General features: G+C 34.4%; 1 pseudogene; it reads right to left on the bottom strand.

The window, feature by feature from the left end:
• Nucleotides 1–16,446, bottom strand: part of LOC115518663 — a 141,702-nt pseudogene extending 125,256 nt beyond the window's left edge.
• Between the last annotated feature and the right edge of the window lie 9,631 nt (nucleotides 16,447–26,077).

Below are 26,077 nucleotides of genomic sequence, written 5' to 3'. Positions count from 1 at the left end.
TTTTTCTATCACTCATATTCTGCTGTATGAACAAAACCTTATTTTTGTTTTGTTTTTGACTTATCACACAGGAGCTTTCTTCATTACCACATCATTATTTCACCCAAGATATGATGCTTCCAAGGTGACGTTGGAAGAGGGCTAGTGTGAAAACTGTATAATCATAAACTTTCATACACTTAATATATTAGATGAAGACTTAAGTCTATCTATGGGCACCGACATCTCTGGAGCAGGGTTGAAAGTAACCCATGTCTAGGTGGTTTACTAGTGATGAAATATTAGATAGACATCAGATCTGGACTTATTTGTATACTGTGTGGAGTTAGTATTTTCATGAGAATTTCCATCTTGCCAACTTGAAAGTAAGGACAGTCTATCTGAGGTTGCAGGGATTACATAAATTAATGTGCAAGTAGAGAGAAGCATGAAGTTCAATATTCCTGTTAGGAAACTGAATGGAAAGATAAATGAGTCAGAGCTATGGAGCACCTTGAATGTCTAGGGAATCTAGACTCTGAGACTAAAATGGTGAGTCTTTGAGGTTGTTAAAAGGATCAGCTAAATATTTAAATATGATATTGAGTAACTAAAACCTATTTATGATAAAAAAAACAAGAGGCACTAGCAATTTATAGGATTAAAGAATGTAATAAAACACCAAGCAACTTTATGATATGTTGGTAGGGTATAAAGATATTTATCTAAATTTCACTTACTCATTAAAAAAATCATCAAAGGAAGTACTTTAGAATGATAACAAACTTCAGAAATTGATTAGCTTTAAATGTCTTTGGAGAGTGTGTTTTTCTCATGTGTTTCTGATAGACAGTATCTGATAGATACTAAGACATTAGTTACCTAAGGAAAAATATTAGCTACCACTTAGCTTGCTTGTCATAGGCTGGTAATACTTGACATATATGAATGTACTGATTCTCATAGAAAGCTTAAAAAGTTTTACAAAGTTTACAATTACTCTGTATCATATATGGGGAAAACTGAGGCACAGAATATGAAAGACCTTGCCCAGCAACAAAACACTCCCAAAGGAACACATTTCTTTAATGTTTTTGGCATAATGTATTGTTTACATACTCCCAAAGCAAAAAAGTAATCTAAAAAAATCCATGAGAAAGTAAAATACAAGCAGCTCACCAACTAATTGTACTAAACACTTAGAAGATAGTTCATGCATTTACAAAGATGCAAAATCCCTTTACGTGTAGAATAAACACACACACACACACACACACACGTATATTAATCTTCAAACAAGTGGAAGTGAAAAATCTTGATTGAAATGAAGAAATTGCTGGCAATTACAAGAGAAATTTTATAATAATCAGAACTGAAGTTCAAAGACAAATACAGGGGCGCCTGGGTGGCTCAGTGGGTTGAGCGCCCAACTTCAGCTCAGGTCATGATCTCACGGTTTGTGGGTTGAGCCCCATGTCAGGTTCTGGGCTGACAGCTCAGAGCCTGGAGCCTGCTTAAGATTCTGTGTCTTCCTCTCTCTCTCTGCCCCCCCCCCCACTCACACTCTGTCAATCTCTCTCAAAAAAAATAAATAAACATTAAAAAAATTTTCAAAGACAAATACAAAATTAAAATATAGGACAGGTTTGTATACCCACTCAGATTCCTCAAGCAAAAAACAATTCTTTTAAGTGCTGTGCAAGTGATATGTTATGATATCTGGTGAGAAACTATTAAAACATATCCATAAACACTAACCGAATTACTTTATTGATAAATATTTCATTATTTGTTGCCAAATATGCACCTGCATTTCCTTTCTTCTGGAGGTACATTCATAAAACTTTTAGATGAAAATAATAATTTAGAACATGTAGACATGAAAGACTATTGTAATCCTCAATTTTAAAAGATCTTCTTGGAAGAATGGTTTCTGATCAAATGTCAATACCACATTCAAGTGTTTTTGACATCTTTAATTTCCACTATTATAACAAAATTGTCTAAATTTTTATTCTAGAGTGTTATCTATAGACATCTGTATTAGGCATAAAGATCTTTACATGGACAAAGAAACAGCCTCTACACTGTCAATCTTAAATGTGCTCTGCATGAATTTAATTATTTATCCTTTGTTGTTGATAATACAATGTTTTTTCATTCAATAATTTGCTATTCAATATTTTTTAAGCTGAAAATGATCCAAGTGTTCAATGTGAATTTTAGCATAATGCTAGCTAGAGGTTTTCAATAAATATGAGTTGCTTACCTACTTTGGGATAAACTGTCTAGATATTTTTCTCATTTCTGAGTTAAATACATAATTTATTTTGTTATAATGTTCAAAATGATTGTATTTACATTTTATAAATTATCTTTTCATAATTACCTTAACTTCCCCACTCATTATTCCATTTCCAAGTTTGTCTTTTTGTGATTTAACTTGTTTCTTTATTGAATTGTTTAAAATTTGGGAATTTCTTTTTTTTTTTAACTTGAGAATCTTTTCTTGGATTTACTTACCTATATTTTATTCTTTGCTAATTCACTGATTTTTTTTTTGTCTGTTAATGTTTTTTAGTTCTGGTTTAGTTAATTTATTGATTTATTGTTACTATTTTATATATTAATATGATTTCTTAAGGCATTTTAATAAATTAATTTATTCCAAATATATTTAATATTTACTGTCTTAGTTTTGTCTCTTTCTTGCAGTATCAACATTGAAGTTTATTGAGTCTTTGAAATATTTTCTGAATTTATGAATTTCTCTGTGTTTGTGTTTTGATTTTAAAATGTCATTTGCTATGTTTGCCTCATATTGATAATGAAATTAATTATTCATAATAAAGCTAAAGTCAACAAGATGCTAGTTTTTTCTGTTGATCTTTAATAATTATTATTTAGGTTTACCAGCATGCTTTGCCAGTGACTTTGCTCACATTCTATTCTTGCATTCTTCTTCATTCTGTCCTTGATTTTCATCTTATCAAGGTACACTTTTTAAAATTCTTCCAGCTGTGGCCGATGTGTAAATCTTAGTGTTTTTGTTTTGTTTTGTATTGTTTGTTTTTGTTTTTCTAGTTTCAGGTGTATAATTGAATGATTCATCACTTACATAAAACACCCAGTGCTTATCACAACAAGTGCCCTCCTTAATAGCCGTTACCCATTTAGCCCATCTTCCACCCACCTCCTTCCATCAACCCTCAGTTTGTTTTATGGTTTGCCACTCTTTTTCCCTCATATATTCATCTATTTTGTTTCTTAAATTCCACATATGAATGAAATCGTATGGTGTTTGTGTTTTGCTGTCTAACTTATTTCACTTAGCATAATACTCTATCCATGTCATTGCAATTGACAAGATTTCATTCTATTTTATGACTGAGTAATACTCCATTGTATATATATACCACATCTTTATCCATTCATCTATCAAGGGACACTTAAGCTCTTTCCATAACGTGACTATTGTTGATAATGTTGCTTTAACCATCATGGTGTGTATATCCCTTCAAATCAGTATTTTTGTATCCTTTGGATAAATACCTAGTAGTGCAATTTCTGGATCCTAGTTTTTGAGGAACACCCATACTGTTTTCCAGAGTGGCTGCACCAGTTTGCATTCCCACCAACAATGTTCCAGTAGGGTTTCCCTTTCTCCACATCCTTGCCAACACCTGGTGTTTCCTGTGTTATTAATTTTAGCCATTCTGACAGGTGTGAGGTGATATTTCATTCTAGTTTTGATTTGTATTTCTCTGATGATGAGTGCTTTCAAGCACATCTCTCATGTGTCTACTAGCCATTTGCATGTCTTCTTTGGAAAAATGTCTCTTCATATTTTCTGCCCATTTTTTAACTGGATTATTTGGTTTTGGATGTTCAGTTTTATTAGTTCTTCATATATTTTGAATACTAATTCTCTATCAGATATATCATTTGGGAATATCTTCTCCTATTCTGTAGGTTTTCTTTTAGTTTTGTTGATTGTTTCCTTTGCTGTGCAGAAGGTTTTTATTTTGATGTAATGTCAATAGTTTATTTTTGCTTCTGTTTCCCTTGCCTCAGGAGGTATATCTAGTAAGACGTTGCTACAGCCAATGTCAAAGAGGTACTGCCTCTGTTCTCCTCTAAGAATTTGATGGTTTCCTGTCCTGCATTTAAGTCTTTCATCCATTTTGTATTTATATTTGTGTATGGTATAAGAAAGTGGTCCAGTTTCATTCTTTTGCATGTATTGTCCAGTTTTCCTAATACCATTTGTTGAAGAAACTGTCTCTTTCCCATAGGATACTCTTTCCTGCTTTGTTAAAGATTAATTGACCATTTAGTTGTGGATTCATTTCTGGGTTTTCTATTCTGTTCCATTGAACTATGTGTCTGTTTTTATACCATACCATACTGTCTTGATCATATTGTAGTATATGTAGTAGTATAATTTTAAGCCTTGTAGTATAATTTGAAGTCTGGAATTGTGATGCCTCAAGCATTGCTTTTCTTTTTCAAGATTGCTCTGTCTGTTTGGGGGTCTTTTGTGGTTCCATAAAAATTTTAGGATTTTTCTAGCTCTATCAAAAATGCTGGTGGTATTTTGATAGGGATTGCATTAAATGTGTAGATTGCTTTGGGTAGTATAGACATTTTAACAATATTTTTTCTTTAAATCCATGAGCATACAATGTTTTTCCATTTCTTTGTGTCCTCTTCAATTTCTTTCAACAGTGTTTTACAGTTTTCAGAATACACATCTTTTACTTCTTTGTTTAGATTTATTCCTAGGTATGCTATGGTTTTTGGTGCATTGTAAATGGAATTGATTCCTCAATTTCTCTTTCTGCTGCTTCCTTATTGATGTATAGAAATGCAACCGATTTCTATACATTGATTTTGTATCCTATAACTTTACTGGATTCGTGTTATCAGTTCTAGCAAAATTTTTGGTGGATTCTTTTGGGTTTTCTACATAGAGTATCATGTATTCTGCAAATAGTGAAGGTTTGACTTCTTCCTTGCCCATTTGATGCCTTTTTTTTCTCTTTGTTTTCTGATTGCTGAGACTAGGACTTCCAGTATTATGTAAACAACAATAATCAGAGTGGACAGCACTGTCTTATTCCTAACTATAGAGGAAAAGCTCTCAGTTTTTCCCCATTGAGGATAATATTGGCTGTGGGTTTTTTGTATATGGCCTTTATGATGTTGAGGTATGTTCTCTCTATCTCTACCTTGTAGAGGGTTTTTATCACAAATAGCTGCTTTACTTTGTCAAATGCTTTTTTCTACAGCTATTGAGAGGATCATATGGTACTAGTCCTTTCTTTTATTAATGTAGTGTATCACATTGATTTATGAATATTGAACCACTCTTATAGCACAGAGACAAATCCCACTTGATCATATTGAGTGACTCTTTTTAATGTATTGTTGGAGTCCATTTGCTAGTATTTTGTTGAGAATTTTTGCATCCATGTTCATCAAGGATATTGGCCTATAGTTCTCCTTTTTAGTGGAGTCTGGTTTTGAATCAAGGTAATGCTGGCCTCATAGAATGAGTTTGGAAATTTTCCTTCCTTTTCTTTTCTTTTTTTTCTTTTCTTTTCTTTTCTTGTTTTAATAGTTTGAGAAGAATAGGTATTAACTCTTCTGTAAATATTTGTTAAAATTACCCTTTGAAGCATTTGGCCCTGAAACCAATGGTTGTTGGGAGATTTTTGGTTACTGATTCAATTTCTTTGCTGGTTATGGGCTTGTTCTAGTTCCTCCATTTCTTTCTCCTTCAGGTTTGATAGTTTATATGTTTCTAGGAATTTATCCATTTCTTCCAAATTGCCAAATTTGTTAGCATATACTTTTTCATAATATTCTTTTATAATTATTTGTATTTCTGTGGTGTTTACTGTTATTTCTCCCCTTTCATTTGTGATTTTATTTATTTGGGTCCATTCTCTTTTCTTTTTGATAAATCTAGCTAGGGAATTACCAATTTTATTATTTTTTTCAAAAAAACATATCTCCTGTCTTCATTGATCTGTTATCATTTACTTCTGCTCTAATCTTTATTTCCCTTCTTCCCTTCTTCTGCTGGCTTTAGGCTTCATTTGGTGTTCTTTTTCTAGCTCCTTTAGATGTAAGGTTTGGTTGTGGGAGATTTTTGTTGCTTCTTGAGCTTCTGTATTGCTATACACTACTCTCTTAGGACGGCTTTTGCTGCATTCCAAAGGTTTTGGACCATAATGTTTTCATTTTCATTTGTTTGCATGTATTTTTAAAGGTTTTTTTGTTGTTGTTTTTTTTTTTTTTTTAATTTTCTGGCTGACCCATTCATTCTTTAGTAGCATGTTGTTTGACATCCATGTATTTGTGGTCTTTCCAATTATTTTCTTGTGGTTGACTTCAAGTTTCATAGCATTTTGGTCAGAAAATATGCACGGTAAGATTTCAATCTTTTTGTATTTTTCGAGGCCTAATTTGTGACCTACTATGTGATCTATTCTGGAGAATGCCCCATGTGCACTTGAAAAGAATGTGTATTCTGTTGCTTTAGGATGAAATGTTCTGAATACATCTGTTAAGTCCACCTAGTCCAGTGTATTATTCAAAGCAATTGTTTCCCCATTGATTTTTTGCTTAGATGATCTGTCCATTGTTTTAAGTGGGGTGTTAAAGTCCCCTGCTTTATTGTATTGTTATCAATGAGTTCCTTTATGTTTGTTATTAATTGATTTATATTTTTGGGTGTTTCCTATTTGGGGTATAAATATTTACAATTTTTAGATCTTTTTGTTGGATAGGACCCTTTATTATGATATAGTGTTCTTCATCTCTTGTTACAGTCTTTTGTTTAAAACTCAGTTTTTCTGGGAGTGTCTGAGTGGCTCAGTCATTTAAGCATCCACACCAATTCAAGATACCTTTATCTCTCATCTAGACTATCATGTAGCCTCTTGACTTGCAGTCCTTTTTGTGCTCCCTTTTTTTGGACCATTATTCTATATTCTCCATATAAAACCCCAAGTAATCCTTTTTAAAAGCAGCAATGAGGTGCCTGCATGGCTCAATTGGTCAAGCATCTAACTCTTGATTTTGGCTCAGGTCATGATCTCACAGTTCATAAGTTTGAGTCTTGCATCCAGCTCTGCACTGATGGCATGGAGTCTGCTTGGGATCCTCTCTCTCCCTCTCTCTGCCCTTCCCCTGTTCTCTCTCTCTCTCTCTCTCTCTCTCTCTCAAGAATAAATAAATATATATATTTTAAAAGAACAGCAATTGGGCCATGTCACTCACTTGCTTTAAATCTCTAAAGGCTTCTTGTATTTAGAATAAACTCTAATTTTTTTTTAATATGGTCTTCAAGGTTCAATATTAGTGGTTCCATTTGTGTTTCTGATGAGTTTCCTGTTATTTGCCAAATTCAATGACACTCAAGTGCATTCATTTAAGAAAATATTAGAAAATATTCTTAAACATTTAGTGCATTTCATGTACTATTTAGGGCTTTATGATATATCTGCTAAAATTATACAAATAAATATATTTAACTGTGGAATTTTCTTTCTGAATAGTTTGAAACAGTTAAGGGTTAATTTTATTACACGAGTTTTAACTAAATAAAAAAAAAGAAAGAAAAACAAATGCAACAAATGGAAAACAAGGGTAAATATGGTAGACGTTAATCCAAATATATCAATAATCACACTAAATATGCCTGGTTTAAATATACCAACTAAAAGCTGGAGATTGTCAGAACGAATAACAAAACGAGATTCAACTACCTATTGTTTACAAAAAAAAAAACAGTTTAAAAATAAAAATGAAGAGATTAAAACTAAAGAGATGGTGAGAGATATGATATCTTAACACTAATTTAAAAAAAAAGCTAGAGTAGCTCTATTAGTTTCAGACAAATCAGACTTCAGAACAAAGAAAATAAAGAGGCATACAGGGGGCATTATATATCGATAAATGAGTTAATTTTTCAAGAACACATAGCAAATCTTAATTTATATGCATCTAGCAAAAGTGTGTAAAGATATATGAGGCAAAAACTGGTAGACTGCAAAGAGAAATAGATAAATCTATTATCACAGGTGGAAATTTTAATGCCTCTTTATCAGAAATGGACAGATCTTGGAGGCATAAATGAGTAAGCATATAGTTGAACTAAACAATACCATCAACCGGATCTAATTAACCTTTATAAAATACTTCCAACAAGTACAAAATGCCTACTACTTTCAAGTGCACATGGAGCATTCATATATACCAAGATAGACCACATTTTGGGCCATAAAACACACTTTAACAAATTTAAAATATAGAAATTATACAACATGTACTCTCATAACACAATGGAATTAAGTTAAAAATTAATTGCAGATGGCTAGTTGCTGGTAAATTTTAAAATTCTTGGAGATTAAACAACATACTTCTAAATAACACATGGGTCAAAGAAGAAATATCAAGGCAAATTTAAAAATATTTTAGACTAAATGAAAATACAAATATTATTTACCAATTTGTTTTCATCTAACAAAATCTATGCTTAGAGGGAAATTTATAACATTAAACATATATTAGAAACATTAAAAAAATCCAAAATCTGTAATCTAAGTTTCTACTCTACGAAATTGAGAAAGAAAAGCAAATTAAATCCAAAGTAAGGAAAAGAAAATAAATTGTAATAACTAGAGCAGAAGCCAATGAAATTTATAACAAAAAATTATTAGAGATAATCAACAAAACCAAAAATAGTGACAAAATCAATAAAATTGGTGAACTTCTAACTGTGTTTCATGAAAAAAGAGAGAATACACAAATTAAACCCATTAATGTAAGAGGAGCTAGCACTATGGACTTAATAATTTTGAGGAATTAGACAATTTCTTGAAAGATGTGGCCTACTAAAATTCAGACAAGTGAAATAAGTTTATCTAGCAAATAAATTCAATCAATACCTATTAATCTTCCACACACACACAAACACACACAAATTCACTAGGCACAAATAATTTCCCTGGTGAATTCTTGCAAACATTTGACAAATAAATGAATTTTCTAAAATCTTTACCAGAAAATTGAAGCAGAGGGAACACTTTCTAATTCATTTTATGTGTTCAGTATTACCAAAATCAAATAAAACATTATAAGAGATAAAAATTATAGATTAATATCTCTTGATGATGCACTAAGAAATGTATAGAATTTCTTTTTAATGTTTATTTATTTTTGAGAGAGAGAGAGAGAGAAAGCGTGGTCAGGGAGGAGCAGAAAGAGAGGGAGACACAGAATCTGAAGCAGGCTCCAGGCTCTGAGTTGTCAGCACAGAGCCCGATGTGGGGCTTTTACCCACAAACTCCGAGATCATGACCTGAGCCAAAGTTGGACACTTAACCAATTGAGCCACCCAGGCGCCCTGAAATGTATAGAATTGTTAAATCATATTGTACACCTGAAACTAATATAATTATACTGGAATAAAAAATCTTTTATGAATACAGATAATAATAATAATGAAGTAAATATTGCTAAATTGAATCCAACAGTGTGTAAAGCAAAGATATACAACTACCCAGTTGGATACAGTCTGAGCATGCAAATCTGGTTCAGTATTTGAATATCAAGTAATGTAGTCCATCACATCAACCAGCTAAAGAGAAAAAAATATCAATATTTGCAGAAAAAAATTTTTACTAAATCTAATAACATTTCACAGTAAAATCTCTCAGAAAACTAGGAATAGAGTGGAACTTTCACAAATTGGCAAAGAACATTTACAAAAACATAAGCTAATATCATACTGGTAAGAAATTAGATACTTTCTCTAAGATTAGGTATAAGGCAAGGAGTCTTCTCTCACCACTTCAATTTATCTCAACACTAGAAATCCCAGCATGAAGGCAGGAAAATGAAGAAAAGGTAATAAATGGAACAGAGAGAAGTAAAACTGTCTTTGCATAAAGATGGCATGTTTGTCCATGTAGAAAATCCTAAAAGTTCAACTAAAGATCTAAAATTAGTCACCGTTTGTGTCAAGGTTGCAGTACACAAGGTTAATATATAAAGTCAACTGCTTTTTTATAAACCAACAACAAACAAGTGGAAATAAAAAAAAAACAGCTTTACACTGACACACAAAAAATGAAATACTTAATTATAATTCTAACAAAATACACACAAGACTTATATGAAGAAAACTGTGAAACTCTAATTTAAAAACTCAAAAGAAATGTAAGTAAATGAAGAATATTCCATATTAATGGATTGTTAATAAATCAGTTCTTCCCAATTTAGTATATAGATTCCAAGCAATGCAAATCAAAATCCCAGTAATTTATTTTTTTTTGGATATCGACAACTGATTCTGAAGTTTATGTAGAGTCAAAAGACCCAGAGTAACCAACACAATACTGAAGAAAAAGAACAGTCAGATGACTGGCACTATCTGAATTAAACTATAAATCTACAGTAATTAAGACAGTGTGGTAATGGTAAAAGAACAGCTATGTTGATCAATGAAACAGAATAGAAAGCCCAGAAATAGACTCCAGACAGATATAATCAACTAACCCTTGACAAAGGGCCAAAGACAATTCAATGGGAAATGGGAAAAGGATCATTTTTTCAACAAATGGTGTTGGAATAAGTGGGCATCAACACCCACACAAAATGAATTTAGACACAGACCTTACACCTTTCACAAGAAATAGCTATAGATCTTAATGTATAATGTAAACTGTAATAGTTATAGAAGATAGTATAAGAGAAAATTTAGCTGAGCTTGGGTATAGTGATGAGTTTTTAGGATACACATTAAAGCACAACACATGAAAGAAAAAGTTGATAAATTGGACTCATTACAATTTAAAAACCTCTGTTCTGGAAAAGCCACTGTTAAGAGACTAGAAAGGGAAGTTATAGACTGGAGAACATTAGCAAAATACATAGGTGATAAAGGTCTTTATCCAAAATATCCAAAAAATTCTTAAAACTCCACAAACAGAAAGCAAATAACAATTTTTAAAAAATGGGCAAAAGGTCTGAAGAGACACCTCACCAAACAGATGGCAAGTGAGCATAGGAAAAGATGCTGATCATATGTCGATAAAGAATTGCAAATTAAAACAAGGAGACACGTCTACACACCTATTAGATAGACTAAAATCCAAAACACTGAGGATACCATATGCTGGCAGAGATCTGGGGCAACAAGAACTCTGATCCTTTGCTGGTGGGAATGTACAATGGTAAAGCCTCTTTGAAAGGCAGTTTGACAGCTTCTTACAAAGCTAAACATTCGCTTATCATATGGTTCAGCAATTCTGCTCCTTGGTATTTATGCAATTGATTGAAAATATTTGTTGACGCAAAAACCTGCACAGGAATGTTTGTTTGTAAGAGTTTTATTCATAATTGCCTAAAAATGGAAGCAGTCAATATGTCTGTGTATACATTTTTATATATGTTGCAACTTTAAAGAATTTACATAAGGAAAATGGGGCCTTGACTGGTTATTTGATCGTAATTGTCCATTTGTCTAATTTATGCTAATATTGCACTTAAGGTTACAGTAGATTCATCATTTCTGTGAATGATTAGAAAGCCAAATCTATCCTCATTTCTATCATTCTTCATTATCTGTTGTTATTGCCCTTGTTTTGAATCTTCTCTGTCATCTGTCCTTTGTGTAAACTGAAGGACTTTTAAAATTCTGAATATCAAATTTTTTTGGAATTCTAATTGGAATAAGTCTACATTTATTAATGGATTTTAGTAATGTTGGCATTTTGATAGTAAGTATTTCTGTCCAACAATATGGTACGACTTTCCATTTTTTCAGTTTGTTTACATCCTCCAATAAGATGATTTACTTTTAAGTAGGTTCTTATAGTTTTATTGTTCCAAAAATACTATTCATATATGAGTAGTTCAATTTGTTTTAAAACCTTTGTGAATTTTTTACATTTTAATTTTTTGTTAATTTTGAAAAAGTTACTGAATTTGAGTATTTTCTTGTATTCAGCAAGATTAACAAATTCTACCATTAGCTAAATTCTACTCTTATATAACTCAGAGCTTTGGTCTTTTTGATAAATTATTACTTAATTGGAAAAGATTTTTCTGTTCTTATAATTGTACCTATTTAAAAAAAAATTTAGTTTATTTTATGGAGTTTCCAAAACAATGCTAGGTAATAATAGTGGGTAACCTTATCTTGTACTAGACATTGGCAGATATGGCTTTAAAATGTTTACTATTTAAACAAAATTGTATTTTCATCTGTATGGCTTTTTTCACATTTAATTTATCTCTCCTCTGTCTTTTGGAGCTTTTATTAGGAATAGATGCTGAATATTAGCTAATTTCCTTTTGACATTCATTGTTTTATATCTCAAATAGTAAATTTTGTTGACACGTCTCCTGATTGCTAGTTTCAAAATTAAATGGGGAACTTTTTATTTCTTTCTATGGTGTAACATAATTGTTAAGGATGAGCTGTTATTTAGAGGTGAACTATAAGTAAAATAAATAGTTTGGACGAACGACTTTTAAAAGATAGGGTTTTTTTTTGTCAACATCCAGCATAGAACATGTGTCATAAGATATGGTGAATGAGAGATTAAATGGATTTCACTTGATGAGGCTTCAGTAGGAGTTGTAAGGTAAGATCTCATTTCCAATTGTAGTAGGAATGTGCACAGGACATTTAATATTTTTAAATGTTTTATTTATTTTTGAGAGAGAGGGAGAGAGTACGAGTGGGAGAGGGGCAGAGAGAGAGGGAGACACAGGATCCAAAGGAGGCTCCAGGCTCTGAGCTGTCAGCACAGAACCTGCTGTGGGACTTGAACTTGTGAACCATGAGATCATGACCTGAGTTGAAGTCAGACACTCAACTGACTGAGCCACCCAGGCACCCCATGAATGTACATAGGACACTTAAGGGGAAAGCTGAAATGGTGTTTAGTGTATTTCTGAGGGTACAGTGCAAAAGTTATGATTTGGAGCTGTCCAAAGGCCATTACTTATGTTAGAGATATGTTTACAAATCTGTCTCAAGTTTTTTTCATTTTGTCAAAGTACAAAAAACACATACAAACACATACATTCACCGAAACATAACCCTGTGATTTACAGCTCACATCATGTGTTTGCCAATAAGGTGAGGAAAACTTAGTGGTTAGACAGAAAGTATCTTGACAACAATCTGCCCATCAGGGTTTGACATGCAGTAAAGGAGCAAAGAGTAAAATCTCATTTCAGCATACTTGGGGTCCCCTAAGATGTCTGTTGAGTGCAGAGACAGTGCTTCTGCTAGCTGATCTCAGCAGGGACACCATGAGCAGAGAGCATGTTTTTGCCTCATCTGATTGTCCCAAGAGGATGTGCAATGTTTCTATTTTATGATGCTAACTGGACATCACTGTTATTTTAACTATTCATTACTTGATATACCCCAATCGATCCAATACACTTACAATTCAAACACATACTTTACAAATTTAGTCTTATAAGCATGTGTTAATTTAGGCATAGGACTAGGGACTGTTTTAAAGTTATTTTACGACTAAATGCTGGTGGGGGGGGGTGCCCATTTCAATTCTTCTAGAGTCTTTATGGTTTTAGAGGTGAAGTTTTAAGTTTGATAAGGGAAAGGAAATCTCAAAGCATTATACAAATAACAATGTAGTAAGAGATAAATGCTTGGATGATGCTTTTATATGGAATGATGAAAGATCATAATGGCAATGTGAAGCATGATTGGGTTTAACTGGCCAGGAGATTAGAAGAATGATTAACCTCAGGAGTCTCTTGTGGGTGGGAGTTCCTTAATCTCTAGATGCTAGAGGGATAATGTAGGTAGAAGCCTGATGTCTTTTGTGATCCAGCTCTGAGAGGTGGCATGGTTCTGACCAAGAAATGAGGATGAATTATGGTAACGGAAAGAGAAAGCAAGGGGCAAAAGGTATAAGGCACTGAAGAAGTAAACTAAATGCAGTGACCTTGAGCACTCATGTGTACAAGTTTTCTGGCACCAGTATTTAAAACACCCCATTATGCTCTCAAAATATCGCAGTTCATAATTCATTGTTGATCCCCTGTGATAGGAAAGATAGGATAAAACAGGCAGAGAGGGAAAAGTTACGACCTTAGGTCCCTGGGTGCCGAAAAACACATATTTTGGAACAATGGTGGGAGTGTCTGACAACCCCCTCAGGCTTAAGATTCTTCTTAAAAATGTAACAGACACCACCTCCTCCCTTAAGGATTCTATCAGGAATTTGACAAAAGACCTCACTAAAAATAATTAGTAGACCATAAAACGTATGACCCACAAAAAATGGTATGGCCATACACTACCCCTCACACAAGGGAATTGAGCCAATCAGGAATGAACAATCCAGAACCTAGAGTTATCAAGCCAATAAGGGTAAAACCTGAGAAGGAATAAGGGGGAGGGAAACAAGAATCCTTGCCTGAAGTCACAGGCATTCAGGCATTCACTTTCAAATGTCCCCTCTCTGTAAAGATTGTAATCCTACTATTATTATTTTCTAATCTTTTACACTAATAAACGTATGACTGCTGCTTATTCTGTGTCCACCTCTTCATTCTTTGAAGCCACAAGACAACGAACCCCAGGTATTGAGGCAAAAAATCCAGCAACACCCCTAATTAAGCACTTATATAATATGTTATATTGTTATATATAACTTCATTATTTTTTCCCCTCACCTTGTCTCTTTTAACGGTGAAGGTAGATGGTAAGAGTGTGATATCCAGTTAAATCTGCGAACTTTGCAGTCAGAAAGAGTTAAGTTTTAATGGCAATTATACGACTTACTAGTTTTATGACATTTACCAAGTTACCCCTCTGAATCTTGCTGTCACTTTTGCCCCTTTATTAAATTCTTTCTCAAATTACCCACTTTGAGTATGCCATCTATTTCCCTCCGGGAACCTGACTTTTTCCCTATGTGACTACAATAAATTTCAAAGACCTGCAAAATTTAATACTTGTCACTCTTATTCCTAGAAAAATACTAAATATTGGTTTTCTATTCATTATACCTGTGAGTTAGATTTAGGAAAGCATATTGTAGAAGCCATGAATTTACATATTATTGCACATTAACATTGCATGTAATGATTCCTGAGTCCAATGAGGTGATGTTCTTAGCAACATATATCCTTGGTGGCTTTCATCAGAGATTCAAAAGTGTGTTTGCTCCTTCCTGATTATGCTATGCATGTTGTATACATATTTACCCTAAGGGTGAACTGAAAGCATTAAAAAAAAAAAACTCATCTTGAAATTTCACTGAATTATTAAATGATAGTTGAATTATTGTGATAGCTGAACATGACTAAATTATTAACTAATACCTAGGAGATGAATGGCTACTTTATTGGCTTAGCTATCGAGTGTGAGATCAAGTGATGTTTTTAATGTAAAGACTATAATTTAAAAGAAAAGGCTTATTTTGTGATAACTTTAAAATTCTTATTTTACTACAGCCTTTTTTTTTTTTTTCTCCACTCATTTGGTTATTTCAGCATTCTAATGCTTTAAATTCTGTCTCTAAGCTTATCACTCTTATGGACTTTAGATCAATGTCAAAGGTCTACTGCCAACTGTCTACTCAATATTTTCACTTGATTGACAGGTAAGCTCCTCAGATTTTGAATATCACAGTAAAACCTTTTAAGTAACCTTCAAAGCATGTTCTTTCTAATATCATTAAATAAGAACTTCATCATTCCACAAAAAATTCATTTATTTCTAATTTCTATTTTTTTAATGTTTATTCATTTTGATAGACAATGAGTAAGCACAAGCAGGGGAGGGGCAGAGAGAGAGAGGAAGAGAGAGAATCTCAAGCAGGCTCCAGGCTGTCAGTGCAGAGCCCAACTTGGGGCTCAATCTCACAAAATTCACAAATCGTGTGATCATGACCTGAGCTTAAATCAAGAGTCAGATGCTTAACTGACTTAGCCACCCAGGCGCCTCTCTCCTATTTTCAAAATACCTAGAGAGTAGAACTTCTATTTCACTATGTTCCTTGCAACATACACTTGGACCAATCTCTCTTTCGTAGATTTTTACTACAGGTTCCTAACTAAACCTTCTACTCCACCCAAACCTTCTTTTGTCTACTCTGAACACAGCAATGGTAGTTCTTGCATCAGCATTTGATCATGACACTTGTTTTCTCAAAACCCACCAACAGCTTCCCATCTCACTTTGAGTAGATGATGAACTTGAAGTTTTCACATGATTTGCTCTCTTGTTGGCTTTCTGACCTTGGCTCCTATGATTCAACCCCTTGCTCACTCACCTTCATCACACTTGTCTTCCTTCATGTTCCTGAGCTTGCCAGACATGCTTCCATGATAGAACCTTTGCTCACCCTCTCCTTGTGGCCAAGATTGCTCTTCTTCTTCATATCCACATGGCTTCATGGCTTGTTGTTTCATACCTTCAGACTTATTCACATCACTTCAATGTACCCTATGTGACTCCCCCTTTAAAAAATTGCAAACACTCTCCATCCTCTCTATTTACTGTACTTCTTACTATTTTGTTTATTTTTATGGTTTTTATCACTCCATCTTCCATAGTATATATTTTGCTAAGACTATATTTAAAACAAAACAAAACAAAACAAAACAAAACAAAACAAAACAAAAAACTTCTTCCTGTAAGACACTCTCAGACTTTCAGACACGTGGTGGCAGGGATTTTTACTTGATTACTATCATATTCTCAATCTCTAAAGGATGCTTGGCACTTTCCAAAACTCAATAAATATGTGTTGAGTGAATAAAAACTGTAGAACATCAGCTACAAAAATCCTATAAATAAATAATAACCTCAGCTTTTCGTACTTAGTTCTAAGCAATTTGTTTTCTACTTCCTAGTCTACTCTCTATAACCCAACTTTTAATCCCACCATATGAAATACTGTCTCTTGAAGGTTTTCATAACAATCTTTTTATTTTTAAGCTGATAAGATTATCTTAGCTATGAGGTCATTGGCCTTGTAATTCTTTCCACTAATTAACAGTAAAATGCTGGGCCCACCTATTGGAAAAAGTTAAATCTGCTACTAATTCTGATAATAAATTATTAATAGTGGGTCCCTGTGTTCATCAGTAAGTATATTTCATCTGTCTATAGGTATAAGGATATGCCTATTCTTGATGGTTTTTATCACTACAAAAATTCAAAAAGATAACGGAATAGCAGGGTAAAATTCATCTAGAAAATAGGGTTTTCAGCTCTCCAATTAAGACTGAACTTACAAGATCACGCTAAGATGTTTTAGTGTTCATAGAGGTTCAGAAAATTATCTTACTCAATGTTTATACAGTGGTTTGAATTATGTAGCTTTTTTTTTCACAAGTCAACATATTCTTAGAGAAAATATAGAGAATAACCAAATGTGGCTGTTACCAGTTGTTTGTATGCTCATTTATTTACAGAATTAACTTACTCGCCATCCTTAATTTGTTGGCTTTCATTAGCTTCAACAATTTCTTTCTGGGATCTAAAGCTCCTATAATTCTACAGATTTATTTTAAAAGTGCACATGAAGACATTTCAAGTAGATATAAATCAAGGAAATATTTCGTGATGAGAAAATAGCATCTGGGTACATACCATGATCACAGAGTGGACATCATGAGGTCAAGTTCATTGAATATGTATTTTCTCCATAGTACAAATAGTTAATGATGCAGATCTCTGTCTATCTGGATAAGGAAGAGAATAAATGAGAATTAGAAAAGTTCTTGTAAATCATCCAGACAATTTTTTTTCTGCCATATGGGTGGAAAATGAAGCCCAGCCAGAAAAAGAGATTTAATTCATTGAGAATAAGACTGCATCATGTTAATATAACTAAACTAAAATCAGTTACAGATAAAACAATTCAGAAAATATTTGTACAGTTGACTATACAAAGTCACAAGTTAGCAATCTAATGGAATTCTGAAATGGCCTTTTATAGGCACAGTTAAGGCATCAGCTTGAAGACTACATCCTACTGCACAAATGTGTGTATGCGTCTGTTATACGGTTCTGTGTCCCTGATAGCTAGACTACACAGGTCCTGAAACGAAGTGTTGGAAGAAGGAATGACCACTCCCACAATCCTTTCCTGTGTTCCACTTACAGAATATGTACTTCCCATCTTGTACATATTCAGGATCTATGTGATTGAATATTTGGTTTTTGAGGAATAGAGAACACTTCTATAATAGTACAGGGTTATAAAAAATTCACTTCTGTTTGGGGGTCTCTTACCAGAAGACTTAGTAGGAAAAGAAGGGAGGCAGGTATTTTATTATCATGAAAATATAAAATTGTTTCTACCTAATTGGTACAGGGAGCAGTTTTGAACTCATTGAATTCACTGGGATGCCCCTTGGTGTTCTTGCCTTGGCAATAGCTTTGTAATGACAATTGAAACAGCCAAAATCAGACAGAGACATGGTAACAGGAACTCAATCCCTTCAAGAATGAGGGCCTGCCTGGTTTAAACCACTTATTAAGCAACCAAATTGCTGTTGGAGGACCAACTACAATAGGAGGGATCTACAACTTTTTCCAGTTAACACTTCCGTTTTAACATTTTATTTACTTATTTAGAAATTATAACTACCTCTTTTAGAGTTTCTGGACCTAATTCCAATGTGTGGGGAATTCCCCCTCTTCCCTCTATAACACCAAGCAATTCTGGAACACTAGCAGAATATTAGAGAATTTAACACCATTCTAGCATTATCTATACAGAGATAACATCAGATTCCGTAAGTGATAGCTTCAGTCCTTTAAGACTGCCTCCCACCCCCACTTCAGATACCAATTGCAAGACCTAGACTGTTACCTGTGCTTCTGAATAACCGTCTATAGATTACAGGTTCCAACAACCTTCTCCTTAAGTTCAGTTAATTTGGTAAACAGCTCACAGAACTCAGAAAAACAACAGTTTGTAAACTTTACCAGTTTTTATGTTAAAGGACACAAACCAACAGCCAGATAAAAGATACATAAAGTATGGAGAAAGGTCATGGAACTTCTATGCCCTCTCTAGGTACACTATTCTCCCCACATAACCACATGTTCACCAACCCAGAAGCAATCTGATTCTAGTCCTTTTCAATTTTTAGGAGGCTTCATTACATAGTCACGATTGACTAGGTCATTGGCCACAGACTGATTCAACCTCCAGCACCTCTTGGGGAGGAGCAGGTCTGGAAGATGGTGGCAACTCAAACTTCCAATCCTCTAATCACATACTGGATCCTCCAGGCAACTAACCTCCACCCCTGGGTGGGGTCCAAAAGCTGTTTTCATTAACATAACAAAAAACCTTAATCATCCTTATCATAGGAAACTCTAAGGATTTTAGGAGCTATGTGCCAGGTACATTGGACAAAGACCAAATGTGTATGAGAAATATATTTTGGTCATCTAAATGACCAAATTAATATTTCTTACAATTTTTTTTAACGTTTATTTATTTTTGAGAGAGAGAGACAGAGCACGAGCAGGGGTGGAGCAGAGGGAGAGAGGGAGATACAGAATCTGAAACAGGCTCTAGCTGTTAGCACAGAGCCCAACTCGGGGCTAGAACTCGGGAACAGTGAGAGATCATAACCTAGGCTGAAGTCGGACTCTCAACCAACGAACCACCCAGATACCCTAATAAATATTTCTTATAAATCATAATATTGCAGTAACCATCACCTTAAAGAATAAGTGGTACATAAAAGTGAATGACCTTAGTGTGGGCACTGACTAGATCTGAATTGTGCAAAAGGTACAGTGTAGTAGATGGTATCAACAGCAAGCACTGTTTTGTGTACTCAGACCTAATGGCTTCTTACTGCAAACACCTTCAGCAAATGGCCTTGGGGCTTTCTGTGGCTGCCTGGACATTTTCTGCATGTGCTTTCAGAGGAACCAATAAATGAACAGTTAAATACTCCAGTTTTCTCATGGCTTGTGTAAGGCAACCTATCTATTTTCTTTATAGCTGCCCAGATGTTCCCATGGTAATTGAGACCTACTTAACCACAGGAGTAATCTGCTTCCTAATGCATCTTGCATTGATGCCCTTTCCTTCCTTGTTTCACTTCTCTATTCCTCTACTCGTACCTTCTATTACTACTTTCCTAATAAACTACTAAACTATGCAATCAAATGCTTTTCTCAGTGTCTGCAATTGGAAAAATCTAACCTAAGACCTATTGTATGTCAGATAAGTATTAAGAAACAACACCAGGATTGGGTAAGAAGTGTTTGAGGCCTTATGGAGGATTGCCATTTTATATATTTTTTTAAGGGAAAGTCTAATTGAGAAGCTGATATTTAAGCAAAGATCTGAGGGAAGCTGTCAATGCCTGAAGGAAGAATATGCTAGGCAGGGAATACAGCAAAAAATATGAGACTGGAATATTTCCAGCATTTCTTGAAACAATGAGATGGCCATAGACTCTGAAGTAGAGTTAGAGAGTATAGTAGTATCATAGGAAAAGATAATATTTGGTAGGCAGGGAGGGAATGGTTAGGACCCAAGGTCCCTGGGTGGGGAAAAAGCACATATTTTGAAAAAATGCTGGGAACATCTGATTACAGCAAAACCCCTCAGGCTTAAGGTTCCTCTTAAGAACGTATGGGGTTCCTGGGTGCCCAGTTGGTTAAGCGTCTGATTTCAGCTCAGGTCATGATCTCATAGCTTCTGAGTTAGAGCCCTGCTTTGGGCTCTTTGCTGACAGCTCAGAGCCTGGAGGCTGCTTTGGATTCTGTCTCCTCTCTCCACCACCTCCTCCGCTCATGATCTCTCTCTCTCTCTCAAAAATAAATAAACCCTAAAAATTTTTTTAATAATAATAATAAAAAATAATGTAATGGATACCACCTGCTCCCCCTCAGATTCCCCTCAGGAATTTGACAAAAGACCTAACTAAAAGCAAGTAGTAGACCATAAAACATGTGACCCACAAGGAATGGTATGGCCATAGACTACTCTTCACACAATGGAATCGAGCCAATCAGTAATGGACACTTAGAGTTATAAAACCAGTAACGGTAGGGCTTGAGAAGGAACGGGGGGAAGGGAAGGGGTGGAGGGCAACCAGAACCTTATAAAACGAGGACCCCTGCCTATAGTCGGGGACATTCACTTTCCAATATCTCCCTCTGTGAAGAGAGCTTTCCTACTATTCTTACTTTCTAATCTTATATTCTAATACACTTCTGACTGCTGCTCATTTTATTTTGTGTCCACCTCTTCATTCTTTGAAGTGGTGAGACAGAACCCTGGGTATTATAAAAAAAAATACTCTGGGTGCTGGGTTGTCCATTCTTGATTGGCTTGTTTCCATTGTATGAGGGGTGGTCTATGGCCATACCTAGGTCTTTCCTCAAATTCCTGAGGGAAACCTGAGGGAGAGTAGGTAGGGTCTGTTACATTCTTAAGAAGAACCTTATGCCTGAGGCAGTTTTCTGTGGTCCAACACTTTCAGCATTGTTCCAAAATATGTGCTTTTCCACACCAAGGGACCTCAAGTCCTATCCTTTCCCTGACTATTGTATCCATAAAAACCAGTTAAGTTATCCTTGATTCCTTTCTCTTCTACAGTGTTTGTAATCTGCAAGCAAATTCAATTGACTCTACACTCAAAATATGTCCAGAACCTAAACACTTATTATCACTATCACTCTTAACCACCTCGGTGCACCTACCATGATTTTTCTACTTAATTTGTAATAACTTTCTCCCTGTTTTACCTTTGACACAATAATAAAGTACATTCTTCACACAAAAGTCAAAGGAATCCCTTAAAAGTCTAAGACAGATCAAATCATCCAAAACCCTCCTATTGTATCCCTTTCTTTTCTGAGTAAAAAGGAAAGATTTTACAGTGACCTATGAGACTCTAGTCTCTGCCAACTGTACCACTGTCTTACCTCCCTTTAATTTCATGTTGTAGGATTTTTTTCCTCAGTACCCTGGATTCATTGTCTTGCAGCTTGGAAGGATGAAGAGGTGGACACAGAATGAGCAGCAGGCAAAAGTTTATTACAGTAAAAGATTAGAAAGTAAAGATAATAGGAAAGCTGTCTTTACAGAGAGGGAGCATTTGAAGGTGAATACCTGAGACTTTAAGCAAGGGTACTTGTTTCATAATGTTCTGGTCATCCCTCCCTTCCTTCTTAAGAGGAACTTTAAGCCTGAGGGGTTTGCTTTTCAGATACTCCCAGCATTGTTCCAAAATATGTGTTTTTCCCCACCCAGAGACCTCAGATCTTAACCTTTCCCTCTCTATTTTATCCTATCTATTCCTAGCATATGAGGAATAGAACAGATTTTGCAAAGAGGAGATTTGGAGTTTCACTTTGGATTTGTTAAATTTGAGATGCCCATTAGACGTCCAAGAGAAGATGTAAGTAGACAGTTGTAGAGGAATATGGAGTTCCAGAGAAATATATGAGCTGCAAATATTAATTTGAAGTTATCAGTAAATAGTCATCAGAACACATTATGTTTATTTTCTAAGGACCAAATGTTAAATAATACAATGTATATATGATTAGAATTTAAACATTCCTTGATTTGTTTTATACCCTTCTTTAATTCAATACTGATTATTGATGGGGACCCCAAGGATAAAATTAATCACTTTAACTTTTTTTTTGTTTGTTTGTTTATTCATTTTTGAAAGACAGAGAGAGACAGAGCAAAAATGGGTGGGATGGAGAGAGAGGGGGACACAGAATTTGAAGCACAATCCAGGCTCCAAGCTGTCAGGACAGAGCCCGACGCGGGGCTCAAACTCACGAATTGCCAGATCATGACCTGAGCCAAAGTCAGACGCTCAACCAACTGAGCCACCGAGGCGCCCCCAAATTAATCACTTTTTAGTTGATACCAACCAGACATATCAGAATAATAAGAGATGAGTTCATTGAAAATGTTTAAGTTTATTCCAGGGATAATATTTTTTGATCAAATAAAAAGGAATAAACAAAAAAGTAAGGGACAACTGAGCATGACATGATATGTAGCTCCAAAGCAAATGTTAGCTGAATTAAGAAGATCACCACAGGAAAAGTCAAAACAGTGCCAGCAACACCTTCTAAATAACCACAAAATTCCAATGAGAATTCATCATGTTATCCTGTCAAGTGGACAGTGTCTCACTGTATTTCTACAAGTCCTTAGCTCTTTGACTTCAAATGCTTAAAAAGAGTTGCTCTCACGGTGGTATAAATATACAGAAAGATTCAGTACATCTGTGAGGGAGTGGAGAGTTTACTATACAAGAACCAAATGTGGATTTAAGTAATTTGATTACATAATTCTATCCAGCCTACTCATTGGGCATGTTTATCCAGTGTTAAGTAAAGCTGATCTAAACACTTTTAAAGTGGTTCTAGATGTATGCTATTCCAATACATGAGGAACATCTTTTCCAGTGGCATGGCCCCTTTAGCTGCTGTCCACAGCGACACAGGACTCTCCTGCGTGACTCAGATGAACTCAGCCACTCCTGACCCATTGGAACCTTTAAAGCCCAGGGTTTGAATTGTAGCTGACTTCTCATTTAGGAAAAATCTCATGTTCAGTTTATATCAACATCACAGAAGCAACACATTGAGAAGCTAACAGAATAGTATCAAGTTTCAATCAAAAGAGTTGTTTAAACAGACACCTTGACTTTGTCTTTGTGTGATTCTAAGATACTGGTTACTGGCTCTTAGTCTCTGAAGGAGGAGACGGATTTTGTAAGGGAGGGGGCATTAATAGGGACATGATTATTCAGATGTTGTTCTGTTCTTTCTCTGCTTATATCTTATTCTTGAAGAAGATTGTGGAATAAGGAACAGAGGGTTACTGTGTTTAGTCATGTTCACTTTTAAAAGGCCTGGACTTATAGGCCTATTCCCAAAGTTGGCTTCTAGCTCCATATCTTCTCTATTTGTCCATCGTAATGACCCTATAGTAGCTATGGTCTCTTGTCTACTAATAAAAACAGGGTAGATACATGGATAGATTTTATACCAAATATTTTACCTTTTATTAAGGCAGAAAATATATATAAGTTTTGGGAATAATTGTTCTTGTACAATATACATTTTTCTCCATTTCACAGACCTCCAAATTTCCTACTGAGCTGTGATTTTCTCATTTTCAGTAGGAAGGACACCAGTAGATCTGCCACCAACCCTGGGGTATACAAAAAATAAGTAAATAAATAAAAATAAAATAATAAAATAAAATAAAATAAAATAAAAATAATGAATATGTCACCACAACTGTCCCCATTTTCACATAAAGACATAGGTCTTGGTGGAAAAGTGTCAAGAAAAAGCATGCTTGGTTTTTGTAGGAATTTAATTTGTAATCCTGAGCTAAGCAAATCAATTAAAAAATTAGTTTTATGTTATTTAGAGACTTAACTGAGGTTTTAAAACTCAGAGGAAAGTGTGCCAACTTTTCATTTTCATTTTCATTGATTTTTCCTGACATTTAAGTAAAAGGTCTTAATAGTTTCATGTAAAGAGATAAGTGATCTGTAATCTAGATTTATAGCCATACACTTTATGAGGCCATCAGAAAACCCACCTTATAAAAATCTTAACCTTTGATACACTGGATGGTCATGTTTCAAGAGAATGGGCACACTTTGATAATCTCCTAGATCTGAAGAAAATTGTCAGAAACTTTACTATTCAAGATAGACTCTTCTGAATTTCCTGCTCTTTGTAGCATAATAACTTGGATTTGACAAATCAAGTCCAAAGATGAGTTCTTATAACCATTTTTGTGGAGACAGGGCTGCTAAATTTTCAGGGCTGCTAAATAAGGTCACATTAATTGGAAGAGTAAATTTGATTTATACATCACTCTGTTTTAATTTTAGCACAGATTCTTATTTTACCATTTCTTCTAAGTGTTTCTTTAGTTCTGTGAACAACTCCAAAATTTACCAATCATATTATAATGTAGTTGATTTGAATCTCTCACTTGTATCCAAATGGGTTCTGACCAATAAAAATACCACATACGCAAGTAGCATTTTGGTTTGTAATCCAAGTACCAACATACCTAATCACTTTTAGCTTCCAAATTCAGTTGATATGAGGGAATGTTCAGTACTGGACTATTGGTCTAAGTACTATAACATAAGCATTTTCCTTCTTATTAAAATAAATTAATGCCTGTGTAATATTACCAGTGTGGTTTTATCATAGCTTAATTAATCTTCTCCAAATTGTGACATAAAATTTTACTAATTGGAAATAATGCTGAAACAGACATTTGTTTATATTTTTATTTACATATTTTAAGTTAATATCATATGACAGACTTGTTCTCTCTCTGTCCCTCCCCCCTTGTCTGTCCTCTGTCTGTCCTCTTGTCTGTCCCTCCCCCCCCGTCTCTCTCTGTCTCTCTCTCAAAAATAAATTAACATTAAAATTTTTCTTTTTTAAAAGGAACACTTGGGTGGCTGAGTCGGTTAAGTGTCCAACTTCAGCTCAGGTCATGACATTGCAGTCTGTGAGTTTGAACCCTGCATCCAGCTCTGTGCTGATCCAGTCTGCCTGAAGCCTGCTTCAGATTCTGTGTCTCCCGCTCTCTCTGACCCTCTCCTACTCACAGTCTGTCTCTGTGTCTCCCCAAAATAAATAAACATTAAAATATTTTTTAATGTCATCTGATAGATTCCCAAAAATGGGATTAATGCATCAAAAAGAATAAACATTTTAAAAGTTATAAATTCCTCTTGACAAATTGCTTTCCAAAATGAATGATTTATTCTTCAACTAGCACTATTTTCATCATCAAGTAGTATTACTTTTTCAATATTTCTAATTTAGAAAGTAAAATATAATAAACCATTGATGTTTCCATTTATGTATATTTGATTAACAGTGAAGTTAAATTTCTTTATGTATATTATGTTATTTGATACACTTGACCTATTTGTATAAAATCAAACACATCGTTAATGAGAAACACTGCTCATATATTCACTTTATGTGGATAATACAATCAGAGGTTACCTAGAGCTTTAA

This window comes from Lynx canadensis, chromosome B4, assembly GCF_007474595.2.
Source record: "Lynx canadensis isolate LIC74 chromosome B4, mLynCan4.pri.v2, whole genome shotgun sequence".
NCBI lineage: Eukaryota > Metazoa > Chordata > Mammalia > Carnivora > Felidae > Lynx > Lynx canadensis.
This window is presented reverse-complemented; position numbering and strand designations above follow the sequence as displayed.